Raw genomic sequence first — 15,731 nt, 5'->3', positions numbered from 1 at the left:
CACGGTTGAGGACGTGTTACGATATACAGATATTTTAACGCAAACACAATACAATACGTACAATTTTCACTACTGTATATAACGTGAAGAATATTCCGGACGGTTAAATACGTGATTTATGTTTACATTATCAACAGCATGATCGTCCAAAATTAACTTCGTAGCAGATAATTTTATTAACGTCTTTATTTCAGCCATAATCATAACTCAAATGCAATGATCATGACATTTGATATTTATACATCGGTGCAAAAACAAATCTGGTTTTCTAGGCTGTGAAGACGAAATCACCACCACCATCGTCACGGTATAAGGATTAAGCTATGTCCTGTCGGTCCATATTCCAAACATTCCTTTTCTCAATATGTTCCCTGCATCAATTGTATCCTCTGGCTGTCTGTTAAGATTTATACTACGGAATATGAATTCATATTTTAACATCTTCATACCCATTCACCTCTTCAAATTTAATATTATTTTATTATCTTGCCTGAATTTCTGGTCAATAAGAAAGAATGAGTTTTCTATTATCGTACAAACTCTGCATCATCATTTTTGTAATTATAAATTTGTATGTGAAGAATATTAAATTATGTTTCCAGATATAATTTGAACTGCTCTTAGCTCTACTGGAGCAGAACCCGAAGTATGATACTGACGATCTCAAGCCAGTTCTATCCCCACCAATTTTTTTTTAAGATACATCTTAAAATCATAGACCCCCTTCTCAACATACCTGTCCGATCAGACTTCCTATTTCACTCTCCATACAAGGAAGGACGACTTCCGTAATTAGTGGGGGTCTCTTATGCAGCACCATGAAAATCGATATTTTATTCACAAATACTTATGTTATTCGCTAAGTAATTTGTTCTAAATTTCTCTTGCTATTTCTTAGTTATGAAAAGAGACACAAATTTTTCGATAGCATAAAAGTAATTCGTTTTTATAGCTCGTGGAGAATCAGTACACAAATCAATACAAACGTATTGCAAAACAATTAAAATTTATTACAAAAAAATGGAGCCCAGCAACCGTGGAAATATATTTTAACCGGAAAATAAAAATCTTTAATTTTTTAACAATATGGTGAGAAAGATTCTCATTTGTTATATCTAGACCAAACACGACTAGACATATCGCTTCTGAAAACGATGACTTTGTTTCATCAAAACAGACGCATTTCAATTTATTAAGAAACAGTCAAAAATAGCTCTGGTATTGATGAAAGACTCTCGGGTTACAACACGCTTCCCAAATGCTTCACGGACAGTAGAAAACAATTTCGATTGGAATAGAATTTTCGAGAATGAACACATTTTCCTCTCGTGAACACTTGCACAGAACCTGCGGCCTTACGATAAGGTGACCTAGAGTCCAGTGTCACGATATTGGGAGAGTACCGACTTATGATTTCATTTTGTTCTGTAGTACTGTTACAGGGTTGAGTTTGAAATGAAACATTCTGTGTGTGTGTATGTATATTTTTAACGCATATGCATATTTCATCAATGGGCAGAGAAATCGAATTAAAATCCCTTTTGAAGGACGTGCTGATGGGAATTAATATTATCCATGAGAGGAAATTGGAAAATTTACTAAGGGAAAACCTGAGAAATGGGGCAAAAACAGTGGGGGGGGGTGTTTCTACGTATAGAGGATATTTTATAACACGTTATACGGTTTCAGGAGTTTCGAAGTGTGTATCTGTATGTGTGTGGCTACAGAACACATATATCATCTGGCAAATCCGAGATCAGCTTCTAGTCAGAATGAAATGTGTTTTGTAAACAAGACGCCGATAGATTTTAATGTTATCCTGCAATTATATTCAAATATAAACTACCGAGAAACTGAACATAGTAAAAATTGAAATGACATACCTTAAATTAGGCCACGACATCTTTTACATTTAATTACTTACTATCATCCTCTCATTCCACGCAACATAGTCGGAGTTCACGAAAAAGCAGTTTAAATTGATGGTTTTATTAAAATATTAAATTAAAATTGTGACTAGTCACCTGCTTGCGACCGGATTAGTAACAGAGTCACCAGTTATATTATAAATTGGAAACAACTAGTTGATAGAATCTTCCTTCAAATACTAATATAAACATAGTTCCAGTGCATTCTACATATCCCGCCCATATCATTTAATTTATATGTGGCGAAGTTCACGTTACGAAATAAAACACACAAATTTATCCAAAGACAGTAATTTCACTCGTCTATCCAGACAGAATAAAAATCGTGCGAATGTTTCCCACATTTTCACACTTCGCAGAATTAACGACATTTTGTCTCCAATATTACCATCGTATTCGGCCTGCCCCTTCACGAATTCATTTGTCCCTGACAGCAGAAACTTCCAGAACACACGCTTACAAGTATTTTTAAACGAATAATTTTCAATAGTGTGTGGAAGTGTGAGGTCCACTAAGAGAGACACTAATCTTTCCCTCTTATATCCTATCTTCTATTTCTTTGTACTCTCTTCCATACGTACGGTTGGAAAGTCGTGGAATATATGTCTCATTGATGTTACCAGCAAAGTAATGTATTTCTTAGACAACGTAATAATAACTGTGTAGATACGTCTCCATATTTACGAGATCCTTTCTGCCTCCATCATGAGGACGATGGTGATGGAGGAAGCAAGGACATCTGAAACGTTGGTAAACTTCTGCACTCTACAACCCAAAAGACAGTACCTCAGTATAATTATTGTTCATTTACAGCTTTGCTGTTCATTCGACTGTCAACGTTTCTCATCCTCCCTCGATTTAGGTCCAGTAATATTCTAAAAGTAGGATTTGAGGTATTTACGGCGGTGAGTGTGAAGACAAGACATTTTCAATTACGTAACGGAGTTGGCATTTGAGATTGTACGAGATGCAGGTTAAATCACGCGGGGAAATACGGACCTTTATCACAGACCTCGGTACGAGAAAGACGGCCAGAATCGAGAGAATTATTTAAGACCCTTAGCTACATACAGGCCTACATGGTCAGACAAAGCGAAAGAGATTGATTATTTCTGCCTACAGTAATACAAAATACGAGGCTCGTCCACAAAGTAAGTTTCCCTGGGGCCGTTTACAGAAACAAAACACAATTTCATGGAAATATTTATTGCAACAGATACAGCAAGTGTCCAGCTATTTTTCAACATATTCGCCACCGGAATTGAGACATTTGTCATACCGTGGGACCAACTTTTGAATACCTGTGTCGTAGAAGTCTGCCGCCTGGGATTGGAACCACTGTGTGACAACCATCTCCGCCTCTCTGTCATTCTCAAAACGCTGACGCTGACCGGACAGGAATTTCTTGAGGTGTAGGAAAAGATGGAAATCACTGGGAGCGAGGTCCGGGCTGTAGGGTGAATGATTAAACACCTCCCAGCTGAACTCCTGCAGGAGACTTGCTGTCCGTCGAGCCGTGTGCGGCCTAGCGTTATCACTGACCGCACTTCACAGTCGGCGGGAGCTGGAATAAGAACCTCCATCTTCAACAGCTGCAACGATGCTACTGTGAGAACGCGGGAAGTACCGTTAGTGCATGCGCCATGCTACGTCATTGCTCTATCACGTACGCACAGTCGCTTCGTGCAATATAAGGTTTGCTAGCTGTGGGACGAGTGGGAAACTTACTTTGTGGACGCGCCTCGTAACACACGGAGAGAATGTGTGAAGGCTAGTTACATCAGATAGTAGGGCGAGGGTAGGCGATTAAGACATTCGAAAGAAAATATTAATACATTATATGAAGTAAAGTGGAATAGTAGTTGCTGAAAAGGAGAAATATGAAGCTCCTCTTTACTCTGTTTAAATCAGACTAATCTTTTTTACACTTTCTTTTAAACTTCCTTCGTCTCCCTTATCCTCAGGACGCATAAAGTTAAGTACAACGTCCATGTAAAGCAACGTGTAAAACTATTTGTACACAGACGTGACTTGTAAAATAACAAGGAGGCCGGAACGTTGTACAAATTACCTGTTTTAATTTAGATTTATCTGGCTTAACACAATGGACGGTAATAGCATGTTAATAAATAATTTTATTTAACACAAGACAAATGGACATAAATTTACTTGCAAATAATCACACACAACGTAAATGTATCGTTGAAACTGTTACCTTCACACGTCCTTTGAAGCATTGCACATAAGGTAGTTACATTTCAAAAAAAACCTTTTTCCTTTATAATCTCATCGCCAAGTTGACAAAGGGCCTATTATCGCTAGTTAAAACAGAGTTTTCCCAGTCGGTGAATTCATAAGAGCCATTTCTACTGCCATTCCAACTTTATACTCGAGTAATTTCTTCAATTCAATCGCAGAACCGCGACTGACACAAGCTCTATAATTAGATTCTCTCTTCGCTCGACCCGAAAGCTCCATTTCTTACAATAGGAAAGGCGTGGTTTCTGCATATTTAACAGCTAACATTTCCTTACACGGTATAAACCTATTAATCTTTGTAATGGAGACGCGTGGTGTTTTAATTCAGTAAGAAATTATTTTTTAATTTTCTTTGAAGACTTACATAATAGACGTTCTGAATTTCTCTCTTAAAATTTCGTATCATCCACCTCATATCCATATCCTTAGAACATATTTCATTACACCCTTTCAAATATTTTGATTTGCTATTTAATTATAATTATATCATATTTAATTATTCATCGCATCTGTGCCCTGTATCCACTCGATTCAAGCGAAATTCGCCGCAGAAAATATTTTGCAGCAGACAATTTAGTTCCATTAACCACATCAGTTCTTCCTGTTTGCTCCAAACTTACACATGAAACACGGACTTAGTCAGGGCTTTCCAAGAGTATTACAGGAACAGCATGATCCATGCATTTAAGACAAAGATAAACGAAAGGCAGAAATAACAAACTCCATGTGACTGCCCTTTTTGAGAAGATAAAAGTCAATGGTTCAAGAAACGCCCCGTAATTTGTAAAAAGAAAAGTTTAATTCTCTACACACCAGAGCCCAAAAGTGGTCATTTTCGTCACTAGTGTTGAAATCGTCCATCAGTACGAGCGGTATGTCATTCAGGCTCGTCAGATGCCGCCTGAGTTGTCCGAGCGCGCTTACGTTGCCTATATTCGCGGCAGTACTGCGCGTTGGTTTTGGGTCCGGGCCCGACGTTTTCCGTGTCATTCTCTTTGGAATGTTATGCTCTACGCATTCGTGCACAGATTTTTGTAATTCTGGTTGTACTTTGCCCTCATATATCGCGACATTTTAAGAAAATCGGGAAATTTTCAAACTTTTTTCAAATTCACAGCCTCGTATCTTTTTGAGTTTTTGAGATACACACTTGGAGGCCAGGATGAGTTGCAACATATACACTCCTCTTCAAAACTACACTTGTTTCACTCAGATCGGATAATTAGTCTCTGAGATATGATCCCGTTTATGGACACGTGTCGAATCCGGAAAGTCGAAAATCGCGGGTTCAATTTGCGCGTGCGCAGTTCGCGACTTCCAGCCGCCACGGATGTCGGAGCGGTACTGGCACACACTTTCATCCTTCCTCTTTAAAGCGAGACTAAGATGGCGACGCTATGTCTATTTTCAGCCGAGTTATTGAAGTTTGAAATTACTTCGACAGAAACTGTCGCTCATTTGGGCATTTTAAAGATGTTTTCACGTCAAAAATCAATCTTAAAATTTCTCTTACTAAAACACACGTGTTAGGATAACGTACGAGGGAGGTAGATAACACTACGGGTCTACAATGAGGTTGAGGAGAAATCAGAATGCAGAGAAATGCGCAGCATCCCAAGCAAGATAAGAACTATTTTCGTTTTCCGTCGCGCAAAACGAAGTCACGATTTCATTAATTCTTATACCGCGTGCCCCATATCAACTTCGCCTTAGGTGTCATTGTGGCAAATGTTTGGCCATGCCGTACTTCTTATACGCACCCCTAAAAGTGCGTATCTACAAATTTGCATAAATATAAGACGAAGAAGAGTCCCACAGAAACACTAATGCCCGATTACTGTCCCATAACAATACACATTTGGAACACCCGTTATTGTATGAGATACGTTGCTGGCTTACAGGAACTACAAGAGTTAGTTACTAACTTTTAACCCAGTAAGGCCACACTTCTGCCATCCCTGGAAGGAACTACGAAAAAATAAGGAACCAACCGAGGTCAATATTTCATTATCCGCAATCAAGAACTTTCTATGTCGGATTTGAGGTTTTCAAGGCGGTGAGTCTGAAGATGGCTGTCTTGTGGGTTGTTGCGCTGCCAAGGATCCCTGAAACGTCGGGAAACTTCTACCAGATTAAACTACGCAACAACCCATCTTCAATAACGTTCTTTCTTAAGAATAAGTTCACTTCGCAAAAATTTTGTTTTAAACCGTTGTTCTAATCAGACAAAGTTTGTTACGAAGGCAGCCTTTAGCTGTCTAGATGGTACACTTACTATCAGGGCCAATAATCTAAAAACAAAAATACAATGGTTATCAAAATCAAGATGTTAGACCATTGTCTTCTTCTCTATCACAGATAAACCTGACCCCACGTCCTACCTCCTGTTCCAGAACAATAATTATCATATAATCAGCTCATGTAAAAACCTTTTGTTTCGTGATGGCAACGGCGTAGATTAATTAAGACATCGAAGAAAGGAAAGTTCAGATTCCCGGGGCCATCACCAATTAAAACAATTTTCTTGGAGACTCTGTGTTTCGAGAAAACATATTCGGGAAGAGAGACGTGTTACAATTCTAAGTATTGTCCACGCGTGGTACAAATGTATCCGTAAAAAAATTCAAATATCTGTTTGGAAATCTCGAGAAAGTGCAGTTTCAACCCTTCAATAGGCTCTGATAACAAACAGACTCGAGGATATAACAAATATTAGCATAGAGACAAGTAAGAGGAACCTATTTAAGTAAACAGACAGATATTGTACATAACTGGGTCCCGATAAACCGGTATGACGACTCCAGCTGCTGCGAAATCCTCTTTTCTCGCGTAAACCACTCAGCCAATCAATACCCGAAGCTAGCTAAAACCTTTCAGACCTCAGCTGGCCTAAACATCATATAAACATTCACTTCTCACCTCAAAGAAAACAAAACACCTCAATATTTAGCGCAATTTGTTCAATACGGTCAAAAACGAAAAAAAAAAATCCATTTACATACACGCAAAAAATAAAACAGCAGTCGTTATAAATGCTGGTTCCTTCAACATAAAATCAATCCTTCGTTACGATTTAATCTTTTCTTAAAAAAATTTCGTACGCATTTTACAGGCGGGCGGACGGACGGGGTGTTGAAATCATATACCCCTGTACTAGGTAAATTGTGATGATCCACATTCCAGGTGGATCAGAACAAGATAGCCATGCACGGTTCCATAACAGGCCCCACGTGCACACCAACACAAAGCGCAGCTGTCGCATTAACGAGAAATCATTTCTATTCGTCAGGGCAAATTTCCTAACCAAACACTTCTGGTCTCCAAAACCCTTGGCTGGATAAATGACAGAAAATTGAAAAAATCTCGTCCTGAAATTCACACAAGAGTACAGTGACTGGTAAAGCCAATTCTGAGAGCTACGTCAATACCACGACAAGGCCAGATCCTGAGATACAGAAATCACACTCTTCACTCACTGACCTTGTAGAAACAAAAGACTAGGAACACGACACACAACACTGTAATCGTAGCGAAAATAAGTTCGGAATATGTTAACTTCGTAAAAATGTATCCATTCAATTTTGTTTATTAAACAGGTCTACAAAATCTGTACGATTGTTTCGGTCAACAACGGTGTCTGCATTTCCGTATAAATGATGGATGCACTGTTTTTTTTTAACAATTTCTCGAAACTTCTACATCCCAACACAGCTAAATCACACGCCTGCGAGAACACACGACACTGCAGTGTAGGAAGAAGACCTTTGGATTACGTTGCTGAGACAATTGCCCTCGCGAGACAGATTAACGAGGACCTTAGAAACAGATGCAAGGCAATTTTAGGGGATTTCAATTCATATAATTTCGCTCTAGCTCAGCTATTCTCTTTTTACAGACGCATCGGATTCAAATTTTCGTCCTAAATCACAGGATCCCTACGTCGCCCCAAACAAAATACACAGCCCTGTCCATTATTTTAACAAATGACGAAACTTCTCTGCCAGTTTCGTGGCCCCACAGTCACTTCAGTCCTGAAGATGGTGACATTATGCATCTCCGAAACTCTGACAACACGTCTGCACGGCAACTGAACTCATAGCCAGTTACACTCAACGTTCCAAGAAGCGATCAGACGGATGATAAGATGACCCCGAAGAACTTCATTACATCGCCCACGCGTGCCTGCATCAGTGTCCCATTAAATAGCATTCACCTGACTAATTTCCTTCATGTTGCCTGTCATTACGTAAAATGCATATTCCGTCGTTTCTTCTATACGCGAACTTCTGTGATAAATTATACGCTGACGACAAATAAAATCATACAAGACTCGTGGCACTAGGAAATGAATCAAATTCCGTCGATAATGAAGTCTAGCTCGCGTCCTACACGGTTGTTACGATATTGATTTCATGTTCACCACACATTTTTTTCATTACAGACGCGCCATACGAGAAATTAGGAATGATAACACGGAACCCTAAAGATTTCCAAGGCAAAACAACCGATATTTTCATAGGGTTTCTATATTAAGAACATAAATTACCGTATGTTTCAGGCTGGTGGAATTTCACGGCCCAAAAGTTCTTCTCAAACGTCCTTATCTTTCTCATAACAATGTAAAGAGCTTACGTAACACAAAACTATATTGTTATCTCACGATGCAGCACAGTGTTAATTGGCAATTATAAAGACGTATAAAGAAACCACATATCAAATCTACACAAATAGTAATGCAACAGCGATGTACTTTCGTAATTATTTTAACCGCACATATCTACCTGAACACCAACAGTCTTGAAATCACTTCATTCTAGAACCAAAAACGTAAGGAAATTGGGGGTAAGCAATACCCAAACTTCATCAACATCAAAGTTTCCTTCTCATATCTCTGTAGGCGAGAGCGTACGTTATAACGAAACCTGCTTTTAATATTTACTTACTACATTTATGCACGCTCCTCTGTTTTTAACACTCACAATCATTCTGTCTAGTTGAGGCGGGACATTAACGATAGCTTAAGAGCACAAAACAGAACACAACCACAGCGCGAATCAATTACCTACGAAATTCATCACGAGTAATGGGAAACACGGAAACTTCGTTCTGTAAACCGATCGATATTTTGTTCCGGACGCTCAGAAATGGGAACAAACTGAAAGGAAAAGACCAGGGTTAGATTCTTCTGTCCTACGGTTTCAGTCCAGTGGCGAACTCTTGTTAACGCGATAGTGAACCTTCAGGTCCCGTAAACTACAGAAATCTGACTAGCTCAACAAATGTTAGCTTCACAACAATCACGAGACTTCCGAGTTCGCTACACCTATCCAGCTCAACAACGTCCAGCAACACTGAGATTACTTCCAACGAATTCGAATCGTTTACTTGTGCGAATAACACGTAACTCCAGGAATATTCTCGCTTTGAAATTAATACGATTTCTGTAGTGAGAAAAACTCGAAAACTACAGACGAAGAATTGTCAAAATCGAAACATTTCTTGAATTCCATTTTCATACAATGCCACAACACACGAAACTTTTATTTTCTTATTTATTTTATCCGTAACAACGTCATCTATTATGAAAATACTCAGAAGTACATCGCTTCTTACATTCCCGTGTCTGTGGCTCTAATCACCACAAACTGCCCCCAACATACCGAGTGGCGTACACATCATGCGTAATTCAATCCCTAATTGGTTCAGGCATTCTACGTCGAGTTCTGATTAGGAACTAGCGTTTAAATAGCGAGATTAAGCCTAAGTGCGGTTTAACAAAACTGACTTAACGATGATAATATCAACAAAATAGACGAGCCGCTTCTGTAAATAAATGAAAACTGGTGCCTTGCCAGTTGTATGAACTTAGGAAATTGATAAATAATTCCAAAAGAAAATGCGGAAGATTCGAGAATATCACTCACGGATCTAACGAAGCCTTGACAAAACAGGCAACACCTGGTCCTAATGCAATACACATCATAACCGTCAAATCGTCGTGCGAAGAGCACAAAGCGTGGGACTTGGCAACAATTGGCCACTTTCACTTGCTCTATACTCGCTCATCGACGGCTTGACGAAACCTGGCTAAGGATTACAATTCACTTTTCACTTGAATAAAATTAAGCAGAATATTCAAGACCGTTTCCTTAATATCACGAAACGAAATCAGATTAATAATACCGTGTAAGATAAAACATAACATCCTGGTGAAAGACTGATCACACCGTTCTCCCAAATGTTCACTACTGAATAATAATATACCGTAAGTGGAAGCAATATCGATATATCGCACTAGAACACAATCCCGAAAACCTTAAGATATTCCAACTCATTTTCAATACTTCCCAAAAGATTCTTTCATTTAATGTAGCAATTTTAACCTTAAACACAAAATCGGAAAACCCAAATTGTTCACTTTCCACACGACAAATTTTTTTAAAAAAGTAAAAGACGATGGTGTTAAATACACTTTGAAACACAAATTCAAACACCCATCTTAAATTTGCATTGACGATAAAACAATCGATCGTTTAGTACAGTTCACCTCACATTAGTTTCTGGGGACGACAAATGAATTGAAACTCACCTGGGTAGCATCCGTATAATGTGTGGAAGAATTTTTGTTGATCAGCTGAGATCCAAACATTGATATTCCACTGGAGGTGGGGCTGCTATAGACCGACTGGTATCGTCCTGTTGCGGCAGCATTATTTTCGTTATAAGAACTTTCACTAAGAACACCAACAAATACTACACACTTTTAATTTAATTTGAATGCGTCTAAATTATATTTCACGGAGATAATTCGTAGCAGTACAGTGAAAACTCCCTTTACTTTAGCCAAATATTTTTAGTAATATTACGAATTTCAGACACTTCCACGTATTTGCGGGGCAACTCCCGTCAAACTTTCTTGCAGATCCATTTAAACTAAACGTTCTTCCTGTCAATGTAACACGACGACTGAAGACTCCGCGTGTCCGCGTAATGCATACCTACCAACCGATAGTCGCACACATCTCTACGTAGCGAGTTCTCGACCAATCAAAACCTCGAATGGGAGGAGTTTCGCCCCTTCAAGTGGGAACTCTATGTATCAGAGATAAAGCCGACAGCCTGAGCTGTATAGAAGCTGTAAGAATTATATAAGTCGTTGAACCACAAAAAGTTAATAAACTTTATAAGTAAACGCAATTATCACTTTTCACACATGTTACAGCACCCGTGTAATTTAAACATAATAAACACATTTTCCTTTAAACATCATTGGTACCTTAATTAATGTCGTGCTTATGAACTTTAAAAAACAGGGTAATGTGTTTATAAGACCACATGGGGTCGTAAGCCAACATATGAAACTGTCTACTCTCGTTACACGTTAAATTTGACTGAAGTTGTTTTTCCGACCCGTACAGTTCAACAGACAAGTAGAAAGTGAAGCTTTATCCACATACCTACATACCCCGCTTGAAGCGCCTAAATGTTTCGTCTTTCCGCCGTCAGATGTCAGACAAGACCTGACAAGCTGGAGTGTGTAGTACACATGCAGTATTGCTACTACCTTACGAACACGTTTCAATGGCGGTGGAGGGCATGGGTGAAGATACCAAATTTGTTGGAAACTTGTATTAAACAATCTATTTCTTCTCATCACCTCACAATTACTCGCGATAGCAAAGGCAATTATTTTTCTTGGTTCAACGAATTCATGCCAGGTCGAACAGGTGAGGTTTCAGTGGTTTCTTCCAAGTTAAGGTATCACAGAGATACAGCTTCGCACACTTCAAGGTTGTGTAAGCTTCGATTGGCAGCGCAGTTACGACGTTCAGTGATCGCAGTTCGAGAAGCGCTTATTTTTTACGTAAAAAATTACCCAGTAATAAGTGTTCCTCTGAAGGATACGTTCCCTGTGTCACCCGACATCTGCAAGGCCGTCTGTAGAAAGACCTGGTGCAGCAGAGGCGGGTGAGGCACAGATGGGTAGGGTCAAATTTAGAAAAAATATGTTCAAATTTTCGAAATATAAAAAAACTCTGCAAATCTGGTGAAAAGCGCAAAAAACAAAAAATTTTCGGAAAATTCTAGAAAAATTTAAAAGTTGAAAATTTTCAAAAATTCTTAGTTTTGTGCGCTTTTTGGACGATTTCCTAGGTTTTTGATTTTCCGAAAATTTTCGAAAAAATTGAAATTTCTTTTTGAAAAATTTCAAAAAAATTCAAAATTTTAAAAAATTAAAAATGGTTGCAAATGGCATGAAAAGCGAAGATAACTACAAATTTTCGAAATTTTCGGCAAAAACTTTGAATTTGAAATTTTTCAAAAAATTTTGGTTTTGTGCGATATTTGGACATTTTCCTACATTTTTTAATTTTTTGAAAATTTTGAAAAATTTTATCTCTTATCAAAATTTTCTCCACACTATCCCGGCCAGGACCGTCTGTGTACGACCCGGTCACTTCCGTTCCCTTTCTCTGAGGGACGCGGAGTCTGCCGAACTCGCTCTCTGCAGGATACGTTCTCTGTGTCACCCGACATCTGCCAGGTCGTCTGTGGAAAGACCTGGTTCGGCAGAGGCCGGGTGAGGCACAGACCGAAGCAAGCAGAGGTGTGATTTTCCGAAGTTTTGAAAAATTTTCAAACTTTTAAAAAATGTAAAAATGGTTGCAAATGGCATGAATAGCGAAGATAACTACAAATTTTCGACAAAAATTTTGAATTTGAAATTTTTCAAAAAATTTTGGTTTTGTGCGCTATTTGGACATTTTCTTAATTTTTTTTATTTTTTGAAAATTTTGAAGATGCCTGCGTCATCAGGGCAGTATGACCTCTGAAACGTTGGTAAACATTGACCAGACTTCACGGCGCAATAACCCAGAAGTTAGAAATATTCATACTCATCGCTGTGAAAACCACAAATACTATATGGGGTATATATTCGATTAATTTACTTCTTCATTAACAACTACAGTCGAGTTGTAACTATTAAGAAATTTAAATGATGAATCGGGATGGGTACGAGAGAAAGTGGCAAGTGACAATCTTTAAGGCATTAGCATTATGGGACTAAGGAAATCCACAAAAATCTCATTTTGGATAGCCAGTTTAAGATGGAATTCAAATAGAGCAATCCAGTTGCTAATCTACAGACTTTTCTCACAAGAAATGATACAGTCAACATCGGACATTACAACAAGGACTAGTGATCACCAAATGTGTAATGGCGCTGAAGTGCCATAGCGACATGCTGTGTGAATATTTTCGTTTATTTATTTATTTGTAGTGTTCTGTCTGACGACAGGTCCATATATCATGAACAGGATCCTCCCATCCTTTTCTCGGACTGGGACCTGTTCATATACGTTCTTGGCAGATGATCCAGAAGTGGTTTGCCATTGCCTTCTTCTGTGTGTGAATGGAGTAATTGTTGGGATGCCACGGAGGAAATCTCCGTGTTGCCTAGACCACGGCCTTGCCCAACACAAGTTATAAATTCGGGCACCGCCGGGAATCGAACCCGAGACCCCAGGATTACAAGGCCAGCGATCTAACCACTAGACCACCTCATCTTATTATTATTTAGTGTTCTGTCTGACGACGGGTCCATATGAACAGGATCCTTCCATCCTTTTCTCTTCTTGGACTGGGACCTGTTCATATACGTTCTTGGCAGATGATCCAGAAGTGGTTTGCCATTGCCTTCTTCTGTGTGTGAATGGAGTAATTGTTGGGATGCCACGGAGGAAAACTCCGTGTTGCCTAGACCACGGCCTTGCCCAACACAAGTTATAAATTCGAACCCGTGACCCCAGGATTACAGGACCAGCGTGTTCGGCTGCATGGAGTCTATTTTCTAAGTAACAAGTCCCACAAAACATATACAGACTAAAATAATGCGTGAGGTTCATAACATGACCAAATCTGCGTTTATGACATTTCATATTCTGACGTTACGAGTTCTGGGACATTGCGCCGTGTACTTTGGTTGAAAGTGGCTAAAAGTACCTTCATCATCAAGTCGGTGAGGCATCAAAGACCTCTGAAACGCCTATAAACTTCTGCTAGACTACACGGCGCTACAACTCAGCCGTGAGAACCTCAAATTCTACTTTGTGCGAAGTAATCGGAGAGCCCCAGCTTCACAGTTTTCGGGCCGAACTGCTTCCCTTCGTCTCATCGTCATTCAACTGTTCTTGTGTGTAGCAACTCCATGTTAAATAGGCGTGAAGTGGAATTATAAATAGAAGTGTCCCAACGCTAGATGCAATATTACAGAATCGACACGCGACAACTTTCATCCTTTGATGAACTTCACATAAATAATGTAAAGACGCTGATGAATTAATCAACGACACGCACACTACGCTTCGATCAGGTACACTATCGATACACGATCAGTCCTTACGTGCGTCTCAAGTCTGGTTAGATGAGCGACTTTACACAGGTTGCTGCTGCTTCTTGTAGCTTTTAAAGATTGGAAGTGTTGGCCTGATTTCAGTAATAATCCATTGTAAAATTATGCATCGGCTTTGACATTAGGTAGGACTCACTGGACATACGTATTCCTCCGAAATATATCCAACATCGACTTTTTCACCGCCGTGAGAGCCTCATGTATCATTTTGTTACTTCATATTTGTTTTATATTTCCCTGGAAACGGATGTACATTGAAGTGGAAAATGCTCCGATATGGCTAGCGGTACTTCGGAAATCACAGAAATTTTAAAAATAAAAAATAAAAATATTATTATTATTATTATTATTATTAAAGTACCATACCAATGTGATGCAACTGAAGGGGGTATTAATAATACTGCACTTCCGGATGGCCTGGCTTCTATACCAGGATTTACCACTAGTATTACCCGTGTCGAGATTATTGGCCACGGAGAGCAATCTGCATATTTATTTACTGCTTATTTAATGACGTTATAAATAGCTCAGTTTATGTAGCATCGAATGTCAGTATGATTAATGACTAATAGATTCAAGACAAAGTGGAAAGGAGTGGTTATGAAATATTTTGGGTACTGTCTCAAGATTATCTCAAAGGGAATGACCAAACACGGAGTCTGATTTATGCAACTGGATTCCAGATTGAGAATCGAAGCCGGGACCTCACAAATAAAATAGAGTGCCAATCCTTCCGTCGCTAATTTCTGCGTTGTAGGACCCTTGGTATTTTCAATTACAAAATAGGTACGAGTCCTTCAGAACGGGTTAAAGTTATTTTGTCATTTTTCGCAATACTGGTCTTAACGGTGGAACATTATATTGATTATGCTGAAAAATGGGGTACAGAATGTGACATCGACGATAACTGATAACAGGAAATGAATAATAGTTCTAGAGCAATACAGAACAAAATGGTTTAATATTGAATGGCACACTGATGATGGCACAACAGGGCTGAAAGGCGTATGTCAGAATAAGTGACAAGTGCGAATAAACACTGTTGGTAGGTACGCGAGGTCAATACAATTAATTTCAAACCGCACTGTATAAAAGGGCATAAGACGCTGAACTAAACTTGCTCGATTTAA

Source organism: Zootermopsis nevadensis, unplaced genomic scaffold (genome assembly GCF_977971745.1).
Source record: "Zootermopsis nevadensis isolate Lab colony 2312 unplaced genomic scaffold, Znev_1.0 Znev_ptg000086l, whole genome shotgun sequence".
Lineage (NCBI taxonomy): Eukaryota > Metazoa > Arthropoda > Insecta > Blattodea > Termopsidae > Zootermopsis > Zootermopsis nevadensis.
The sequence above is the reverse complement of the archived record's forward strand: the minus strand, read 5'-3'. Positions refer to the sequence as shown.